Below are 11,188 nucleotides of genomic sequence, written 5' to 3'. Positions count from 1 at the left end.
ACTTCCTTGCCCTCATCCACAGCTCTGGTGACTGACTCAAAGAAGTCAACCAGGTTAAGCAGGCATGATCTAACTTTCACAAAACCAGATTGTGTGGGACTGAGAGTTTGGAGATTCCCTATATCCTTGTTAATTAGGTCCATGAATATGCGCTCCATAGCCTTACATATCAGACTCATCAGGTTAATGGGACAATAATTCCCATGGTCTGTAGTCACTCCCCCTTTATGGACAGGGATGACTGTAGCATGTGCCATTCGGTAGGGACAAAGCCTGCAGTTAGGCTGTGATTGAACAGGGCACACAGATGTGGTGCCAGTTCACTTTGCAAGTCATGTAGAACATATCCAGGGGCACTAAATCTATCATCCAGTATGCTGGTAATATCTGCTGGCTCAGTATAGGAGGTACCATTGTGCAGTAACGCAAAGCAAACCTGAGTATTGCCGTGGAAATTCTTGATATAAATGTAGAAGGTTTTGTGTTTGCTTTTAGTGTCTGCCACAGTTCTGCCTTCATAGCTAGCTTTAGAGGTTTTGATGAGGGATCTCAACTTTTTGTTGAGGCTAATAAGGGAGTTTTTCCAGTCTTGGAACTTCACCTTTTTCGGCAACAGTTTCTTCCTTCTGTTGTAGAGTTTATTAATGGCAGAGGACCACCAGATTGGCTTCCTTTTTTTTGAGGAGAGCATCTTAGTTCTATTGGGTATGGCGAGATTCATGCATTTGTGTACATGTTCATACAGTGCATTGGTGTATGAGTCGGCAGTCATGCAACTATTCTCCATTTGCATGGGTGCCGTGAAGTAAGACACCTCTGTTTTTAAGAGTCCAAAGTTAGCTTTGGAGAAGTTTTTCATGGTGGTTACATTTGTGGGGCAGGTGGGAGGGATGTGGATTTCCAAGGTGAATAGTTTGTGGTTGGAGCTAACCAGGGAGGAGTTGACTACTGGTGTAGAGCAATGGTTGCCCATGTTAGTACTGACCAGGTCAAGGATGTTGCTACCTCTAGTGGGGGTAAGAACAAGCTGGTCCAGGGCATTGGAATTAATGAATTCCAGGAAGCTATGGACTAGTGTATTGTTACATGAGTAGTTTTCTCAGTTGATGGAGGGGTAGTTGAATTCACGTAGTATGAGAATGTTGGTTTAGACCCTAATAGTTTCCAGGGTGCTTAGGAACATGGAGTGAGAGTCTTGGGACATGGTTGGGGACGTATTGCAGGCACTGACCTGAATTGCCATCTTACTCAATGTTAGTTGTACCTGAAGCATCTCAAGATGCCTTATGCTGGGCTACTATTCTGGGGGTGTGCATATCCTTTATGAATATGGAGACACCGCTGCCTTTGGAGCTTGAGTCCATGTTCTGGTGCCGAAAGGTGTGGAATGAGTTATAGCCTGGTAGCACAGGGGTGCATTCTGGTGCTTTAAACCAAGTCTCAGTTACAGCACAAATGTCGATGTTCTCCATTTTGAGGAGTGCTTTGAGCAAGTGCATCTTGAGATTTAAACTTCTAGTGTTGAGCAGCATGACCCTCAGATTGCATCTATTTATAGCTGTTATGGTGGTAATTTGGACTTTGGAACATCGCCTAAAAGAGGCACTATAGGGGTGGCAAGAGCCTTAGCCAGTATCCAGAAACCCAGGGGTGACAAATGCAGGCCATCTCTGGCAAAGCATCGAGGTCTGTCAATCCTGTCATCCCATTCAAACAGATACTGGATGATCCCCTTAGAATGACACCAGAAACTTAGCCAATTGTTGAAGTCAGTCATTTTCTACTTGTACTGCGGTATCATTCTGGGTGACGGTAGGGTGCTGCTCAGGGATAGGGTCATACCTGCCTGGGCCACATAATCCGAGAGCTCCTCCATGTTTCTTTTTATGTAGTCCAGGGAGGTGCATCTCAGGTCATTCATACCCACATGGACAGTGACAGAGTCATACTTGCACTTGTTGTGGAGTGACCTGAGTGCATGTGTTATGTGTTGGATTCTGGCACCTGATAGACAGTTGACTGTTACCTTCTCCTTATTCAGCCTAGTGAGTGGGGTATCAGTGTGCCTCAGTATCGAGTCACCTATGATTAGTGTATTGGGCAAGTTGTTTTGCCTTAGGGGATTAGGTTGAGGGGCACACTGTGCAGGGGAGCTATGTGTCTTGTGGTTTGTGCTGTGTTGTGGTGGTTGAGTGCGTTTCTGCCTTGGAGGTCTCTGCTGTTTGGGTAATTTTCTACTGAGAGCCTCCACGAAGGTGGGTTAGTGATTTGTGTTTTTATGTGAGAGCTGTGATGGTGGGTGCTCTGGAGGGCTATGTGTTGCCTGTGGTATTGTGCAGGTGTTGACCCGTTCCTCTTGACCAGCTATTCTGGTCTTGGCTTGAGAGTGCATGGCTTCCAGTTTGGATATATAAGTGCATCTCTCACAAATCTGAGTGTTGGGAGGTAAAAGGACAGGGTTGTCTGTGTACATGAGGCAATTGCTACACTGCCTCAGAATGCCCAAGTTTACCAGGTTAATAGGAGAAAGCACAGGGAACTGACCTTTAGACATGCTAGGAGGGATGGTCATTATTACTAAGTACTGGAGCTGTTTCCGTATATATTCTTTTTACAGAAAAAATGTCACTCAAGGTGTCTGAGTCTATAGAGAGCACTGCCAAACACTTGAGGGGAAGCTAATACGCTGACCCTGAAAATTTAAGGATGAAGTATTTAGGCAAATATTCTGAAGTTAGAAAGAAATCAAGCAGTATGTACTGAAAAATAAAGAATTAGATTGTCAAGAATGATGAAAAGAGGGGAGTCACATGAATAGCTACTGCCTGGCTACTACTAATGCTGGTCTCAGCACAGCTTCACTCTGTAGCTGGGTAGAGGGAGGAGCTCAAGAGCTGGATCCAAAGTCTGGAATATGCATCTGAGTCAGATCTGAGGATTGAATCTGAACCCATACTTGAGGAAGAATGAAAATGGACAATATAGATACCTAGTTATGGTCAGTACATTATAGTTAAACAGAAACAGGTATAGCTGATAGAGAAAGAAAGGGCTCAAACCTGGAATTGTAGGTTCCAAATACAGTCCTGTAGGTCTCTACAGAAAAAAATGGATGGGGATGGGAGGGAAGATGAGGAAGAATGAAAATGGACAACACAGATTTCTAGTTATGGTAAGTACATAACTTTTAAATCTGATGTCCTTTTCATTCTTCTTCAACATATGGGACAGAGTCCCCAACTATGTTGATCTTGGGCAGATATCATGGAAGGATATTCTGGAGTACTGCCAAACCAAAGGCAGCTCTGTTTCTAGAAATAATATCCAATTTGTAATGAGTAACAAAGGTATGAGCAGTGGACCATGTAGCTGCAGTGCAAATATCATCAACAGATGTTCTTATCCAAAAAAACAGATGAAGCAACCATGGATCTGGTTGATTAAGGTGGGTCTATATTATTTGTTCGAAGACTGAAAATGTCAACTCACCTTTAGTTGACATGGATATGTCGAAGCTCCAGTTCATCAAATGGCCAAATCATCGATTTCTTTCCAAGGGGAAAGAAATAGGTTGGCTGTTTCATTACATCTGCCCTTTCCCTGACTGTAGTACGATCTCAGAGTTAGAATATTTGGGTCTATATCATATAATTGACATTTCAAAATACTGAAGCACCTTTATTCGACACGAAAATGTTGAACGCTGACTTTGTTGAATGGCCAAAACACAGATTTCTTTCCAAGGGAAAGAAATTGGAAGGCCAACAGACAACACAACATAAAAACTAACGTATTTAAGTGACAGAAAATCCACGGCAGGTAAACAACCAGGGCTAAGAGACTAATTTCGTATCCAAAAAGGTATGCGCTGCGACACAACAATGCTAATCCTCAGAAATACTTCCTAAAAACAGCTTTATTCTTCCAGAGTTAAAAACCCCAGATAAAAGTCCCTTTTTTTCATATCAAACAATAAGCACTTTTGGATAACCTTCATCAGATCGTTAAAAAACCCGGGACTTCAGTTCTATTTAAGTATAAAAACAAGTTGGATGTCTGACCAATCAGGTGCATGTTTCCATCACAATATCCAATAGCTCTTCACTGTAGGTCATCTTAATCAAATATGTAGTCAGCCAATCAAACAATCCTAATACTGACACACTTCATTGGTGAATTATACTTCCAATGCAGTGAATCAGGATAGTAAACTTTCATAAGTCACAATAACAGGTTCAAATAATCTTCAGAAGTCATTCTAATCTATAGGATGAACTTCGAACGTCTTTATACTGGCCAATGCATGATGTTATATTTTTCTCTAATTGACATGCAACTTTAATTATTTACTTTGTTGCATATCAAAGCTTAATGGTGCACACCAGAAAGATGAACTGTATATCTATCACATCCAATCCAAAGACAGCAGCATTCAAAAGGCCGATCGCTGATTGTCAGTAGTCAGATAGTAGCAATATTTGGATATGAGATATTTTCATTCGTATAAATGGTTAATTCATATTAAGACCTACTTATTATAACATCTTGCCAATCCAAACTCGGAAAATAGATGAGATAACATATGGCAGCTTTACTAAATGTCCATAGTGAAAGCGAATTTAGGTATCCAACAGAGTTAACCTATTCACCAAGGTAACCAATCAGTACATATAACTGTTCTGCCAATAAAGCAGATCTGATGCTAACACACTTCCATGGCAGACCTGATTGAGATTACTCAACTTGTTTTTATACTTAAATAGAACTGAAGTCCCGGGTTTTTTAACGATCTGATGCAGGTTATCCAAAAGTGCTTATCGTTTGATATGAAAAAAAGGGACTTTTATCTCTGGTTTTTAACTCTGGAAGAATAAAGCTGTTTTTAAGAAGTATTTCTGGGGATTAGCATTGTTGTGTCTCAGCGCATACTTTTTGGATACAAAATTAGTCTCTTAGCCCTGGTTGTTTGCCTGCGGTGGATTTTTTGTTGTTTCTCGTATTGGTAGTCAAACGTTAACAGTGGGTAGATATTTGTTTTTTCCTCCCTTCTAACATATTTAAGTGGGGGCTTCCCCCACACACCCCCAACTAAATATTCTAAATCATAGACCACACTACAGTCTAGAAAAGGGCAGGTGTGACAGAACAGCCAACCAGTTTCTTTCCCTTGGAAAGAAATCAGTGTTTTTGGCCATTCGACAAAGTCAGCATTTGACATTTTTTTGTTAGGTAAAGATACTTCGACATTTTGAAATATTGATTATATGATATAGACCCAGAATATTTAGTTAGGGTGTGTGTGGGGGGTCACAGCTCCCACTTGGGGGGTGTGGGGGGCAAAGCCCCCACTTAAAAGTGTTTATTTTTTTGTGGTGTTTGTTGTTGGCCTACCGATTTCTTTCCCTTGGAAAGAAATCTGTGATTTGGCCATTCGAAGAACTGCAGATTCGAGATTTTTGTGTCGACTAAAGGTGAGCCAACATTTTTTGTGTTTGATTATATAATATAGACCCGATTAAACCTTGAGAGTTTTAGGTAAGGTCATGCCGTGTTGAGAATAAATCCAAGAAATACAGTCTGTAAACCATTTGGCTAGAGTGAGTTTAGAGACTGGACAACCCAGCCTTTTTGGTGAAAAACAAACAGAGTTTATCTGATTTTCTAATTTTTTTTGTTCTGTGAAGATAAAAATGTAATTACCCGTGTTCATCAAGGAGATGCAGCATGTACTCTCCTTTATTTGAAAAATTCAAAAAGAAAACTGGTAAGTGAATGGATTGGTTAATGTTATTCTCAGAAGATGCTTTAGGTAAAAAGGAAGGGTCGGTCCATAAGGGAATCCTATCCTTATGAAAAATTATGTAAGGTGGTTTTGAAGAAAGACCCTGTAGTTCAGATATTCTATTTGCAGAAGTAATGGCTACTAAGAAAACAGTTTTCCCTGAAAGGAATTTTAAATCAGTTTTAGCTAAAGATTCAAAAGGTTTCTGAGTTAGACCTTGTAGCACAACTGTCAGATCCCAAAGTGGTGAGGGATCCTTTATCTGAGGCCTTAAAAGAAAAATACCTTTCAGGAGAGCTTTGCATAATTTGGATGAAGCCAGGGAAAAATGTCTGTTTCCTGTGTGAAAATTAGAAATTGCCGCCAGTTGAAGTTGACTTATAGAGAAACTTGCTCCTTCTTTAAAAAGAGCTGACAAAAAATTGAAGAATTTCAGAAAATGGGGCAGAGAAAGGGTCAAGTTCATTATTCAAAGCCTGAAGGGAGAATCCTTTCCATTTGCTCTTGTATACTTTGTTTGTAGATTCTATTTGAGAAGCCAAAATAATGTCACATACAGGGAAAGAGAGCATGGACTGTCTAACCATTACTGGAAGTAGAGAAACCATGCAGTTAGTTTGAGGGCATGTTGGGATGCTGGATCCCTGATGGGTGAGAGAGGAGATCCGAAGTTGGCTTCAGTATCCATGGAGGATAATGAAGGTGAGACTGTAGGAAGGGGAATCATACTTACCAAGGCCAAAAGGGGACAATGAAGATTATTGAGCTCTTCAGTTGAATTGCTTTCTGCAGAAATTTGGGAATCAAGGGGAGAGTGGGATAGGCATAACGGAGACCCAAGGGCCAAGCGTGGACTAGAGCATCTCTCAGTGACTTCCCCTTGGGGGGGATAAGAGCAAAGTATCTGCTGCATTTGTTGTGGGGAGTGGTAAAAAGGTCACAGTAAGGTTGGCCCGAGAGACGGAAGATTATTTCCACCACAGACTGATTGAAAGACCACTTGTGAGGTATCAAAATGGACATGCTTAGTTTGTCCGCTAGTATGTTAGCATTTCCTGGAATGTGCATTGCATTTGAAAAGGGTCTGATGAGATCACCCATTTCCATGCTCTCGTGGCCTCTCTGCAGAGGGGATACAATCAAGTTCCTCCTTGTTTGTTGATATACCAGACTGCAGGTATGTTGTTTGTCTGAGTTGCAATAGTCCCTAGGGGGAGAGCACCTTGAAAAGCCTGCAACACAAGTAGGACTCCTCTCATCTATAGAACATTGATATGTAAATTGGTCTCTCAGGGGGACCATGTGCCTTGGACCATTCTTCCCAAGAAATGCACCACCTATCCCAGTTGAGAAGCACCAGTGGTCACTGTGGCCATTGGGGTTGGTAGAGCAAAAGCTGTACCTAGATGAATATCATCCAGTTGGATACACCAGTGTATGTGTTGTTTGCAAATTGGAGTAAGCTTGACTGGAAACATAGGGGTTGCTGCAGAATGGACCACTGCACAGCCAGAGCCCATTGGAGAACATACATAAAGAAGCATGTCAAAGGGCATAGTACAATGGATACAACCATGGAAACTAGTGCTTAAAGTACTGATCTTGCTGAAGGAGATGGATGGGAAAGAAGAAGATGAACCTGACCTCTGATAGTAGAAATATGATGAGGAGATAGAGATGCTACCTGTGTTGTCATATCCAGAAGTGTAACAATGAACCCTAGGCTCTGGACTGGTGTTAGGTTTGATTTGGCATAGTTTATTGTTATACCCAATAACTTGCAAATCTGGAGCAAATAGCCTCTGGCATGCAGAATGAGATGCTTGGAGGGGCAGTGAGGAGCCAGTCATCTAGATATGGAAACACTCAGAATCCTTTTCATCTCTAGTGAGCTGACACCACTGCCCATACATTTGGTTAAAACCTTGGGGCTGTGGTGAGTCCAAAGTGTAGGGCTCTGAATTGGAAGTGACTGGTTCCAAGCCGAAAGTGTCTTTGGGAGCATCTGTCTATTTTGATGTTAGTACATGTCCTGCTGATCTATTGAGCAAAACCAATCATCCTTGTGAAGAAAAGGTAGGATGGACTGTACCATGACCATTCAGAACTTTGATTTCTTAATGTAAAAATTCAAATTGCTTAGATCCAAAATGGGCCTAAGGTCTCCTCTTTTTCTGGGCATGAAAAAGAGGCATGAATAAGTTCCAAATCTAATTTGTTCTGGTGCGACCTTTTGGATGACTTGTTTTTCTAGCAACTTTTGGATTTCTTGTGCTGCTGCCTTTCTTTGACTGGATGGAATGTCGGGAAGCTTCTTCCTTTTGGAAGAAAGGGATTGGAAAAATGGTATGTAATACCCTCTGGATATTATTCTTAGCATGCACGAATCTTGTTTTATACTTGCTCAGGCATCTGAGTGCAAGGACAATGAACATCCACCTGCCTCCAGATTTGAACAGTTGGGCAGCACTTCAGGAACACTGAAAGGACCTGTCTGGAAAAGAATCCCTGAAATCCTGCTCTGTGGACCTCCTCTGCCTCTAGGGTGATGCTTTCCATTAGAATTTCCTCCTCTGCCTCTGGAGGAATTATCACTGTATTGATCTTGGAAAGGTACCAGAGATTTTTGAAACTACATCTTCTTACTGGAAAAGGTTCATTGAGGGGTAGAAAACTTGATTTCCATGGCAGACAGAGTCTTTCCATCTTGTACAATGTGGGCAAGTATCTCTTTTAATGATGGCCCAAACAAGGAAGTACCATCAAATGGGGCTTTGATAAAGGACATCTTAAATAGCTCCACAAAGTCGCAAAACTGCATCCAGACATGTCTTCTTTGGGCAATGCCTGAAAGGGCTGCTCATGAGGTACCTTCAACTGTGTGAGAGATTAACCTCATTGAAGTATTTGATATGGATAAGAGAATGGCCAGTTGCAAGGATGTTCTTTTGAAGTCCAGGCAGACATAGACTCTGAGAGAGTATTTGTCATCTCTTTGGTCAAATCTCTCTGAAGCCTAGCAAAGTGTGCCAGGTAGTTTAATGACCTCAGGGCAAAGGTTGCCAAGTCAAAGACTCACTTTCTGAATCTGTAAAATGCTCTAGACTCCCTGTTTGGTGGATGGACAGAAGAGCTCTGTTCTGCTAGCTCTTTCTTGGTGGCTGCTGGCACCACCATAGCATCAACTGGGACTCCTTTGCTCCAGTGGGATCTGCCTGTTGGCAGGGTTAAAAATATATTGTGTTTTTTGGGAATCGGTTTGATGGTATCTAGTTCCTTCCAAGCCTGGTGGGAAACCAAATCAATACGTTCATCTGCCCGAGGGGTAACTAGAGATGGGCCAGAAATAAAAGCCTCTAAAAATACCAATTCTTCTGGAGAGGGATTTTGGAAAGACCAGACACCTTTTTGTTTCAGGATTTCTAAAGTATCTCCAAAGGAGTTGTCATTGGGTGGTGATCTTGGGAACCCTTTCCTTCATCAAAATCAGTATTGTCTATAATTGACTCCATCAGGAAAGCAATGTGTCTCCTTTTGCACATTCTCTTCTGATGCACCTCCACTGTGGGATTTTCAGCTGAGGTGTCAGAAGAGAAGGGAAGTTCTTCTACTGGAACTGGTTGGACACTTATTAGAACTGGCTGACCCTGTGGAGTAGGTGTGATTGACTCAGAGCTTGGAGCTGATGAGAGAAAGCGAATAGGATCCGAAAAATGAAAAAGTGGTTCTCTTGGTAGGGAAAAAGCCCTTTCCACTACCTCAAAAGCTGATGGACCTGGAAAAGCCTTGACCCACCCTCTCAGAGCCAAAACACCTGACCAAAGTAGGTCTTGAACTCCCTCAGATCTGTGCCTCAAGGATGGAACCAGATCTGATTTGTCTCCAAAGGAAAGGGAGGTGAAACTATCCCCTCAGCTCTGATGTTGACATTTCAGCTCCGGGATCCTTTCTGAACCAAGGGTATCAAAGCAGAACTAGTCAAGGATATAGTTAGAGTGGAAGAAGAAGCTTCACTCAGATATGACACTGGACCTCTCAAGGATTTCGGATCCTGGGACTCTGAAACCACTGGATGCATCAGAGAAGGAGATAGAATGGTACCGGATGTCATAGGCATACTTAAAAATTTGACAGGGGACAGAGCTGGCAAGACCATCTGAATCTGAGCTCTGATAAATTTTCACATTATCCTATCCACATCTGCTTCTGATAAACGTCTGGAGGACCTAGAAGAAGTTATGGATGGGGAGCCTGGAGTGTTTCTTGGGTGTTTGAAACAACTGAGCAGGCAAGGTGGGTAATATGGGTTTAATAAGAAATTCTGGTATAAGACTCCTGTGAGAAATACCAGGCTTTGGATCCGAGGGCATAGGATCCAAAGGTATTGTAGTAGGGGATGCTGAAATAACAATGGGAGCTGAAGCCTTCAGATCCATCGATTTTGGATCTGAGGGTCAGATCCAAAATTTTATTTGTTTGTTCAGAGGCTCTGACGAAGACCTTGGGGATTTCAGAGCAGAGCATTTCTTATGCTTCAACGGAGCCGATTTACTGGATTTTGTGGAGGGTTTGAGCCCCAGAAGAAGAAGAAGTAGTAGCAGGTAGCAAACCTTTTAAAGTAAATTTGTCATGCCTCTTTGTCAAGGCCCTAGGATTAAAGGTAGAACAAACCTTTCATGCAGTGTTAAAGTGTTCAGGACCAAGACAGTACATGCACTACTTGTGGTTATCTGCATAAGGGATTTTCTGCCCACAAGAAGTGCATTTTTTAAATCCGTTTGGCTTATCTAAAATGCTACATATAAGCAGGAAAGTCAAACAAGGAACGTTTTTATTTATTTATTTATTTTTTAATTTAGAAAAAGAAGAAAGGAATAGTAAATAGTTTACTACCAACAATGGTAGAATACAGAAAATACGTTGTTAAGCTAGAAAGGGTAAATAGCAGATAAAGGAAATACCAACAAATGGTATGCAGCATACTATGCAAAATAGTAAGGTAAAAAAGAAAACTGAAACTCCTAACAAACTTTCAAAAACTAAGAGGAAGGATGACTAAAGTTAGAGAAAAATCTCTAAGGGAAGTAAAAAATTTTAAGGCTCATGAAAAATGACTAAGATAACTCGAAAAATGAATCTAGTTCTGTTTGAGATGGTGGCAGATGAGATCTGAGGTAATAGGGATGGAATATGGCATTATGGGTAGAGGGAAGAGCTCGAGACCTGGACCCATATGTTGAGGAAGAATGAAAAGGTCAACATCATACACACACACACACACACACATATATATATATATATATATATATATATATATATATATATATATATATATATATATATATATATATATGGGCCTACTACAGTAAACCGACAGCTCACAAGACCGACAACGAGATCACCGAC

The sequence above is a fragment of the Protopterus annectens genome, chromosome 11.part0 (assembly GCF_019279795.1).
Source record: "Protopterus annectens isolate FY-2018-M chromosome 11.part0, PAN1.0, whole genome shotgun sequence".
Lineage (NCBI taxonomy): Eukaryota > Metazoa > Chordata > Ceratodontiformes > Protopteridae > Protopterus > Protopterus annectens.
This window is presented reverse-complemented; position numbering follows the sequence as displayed.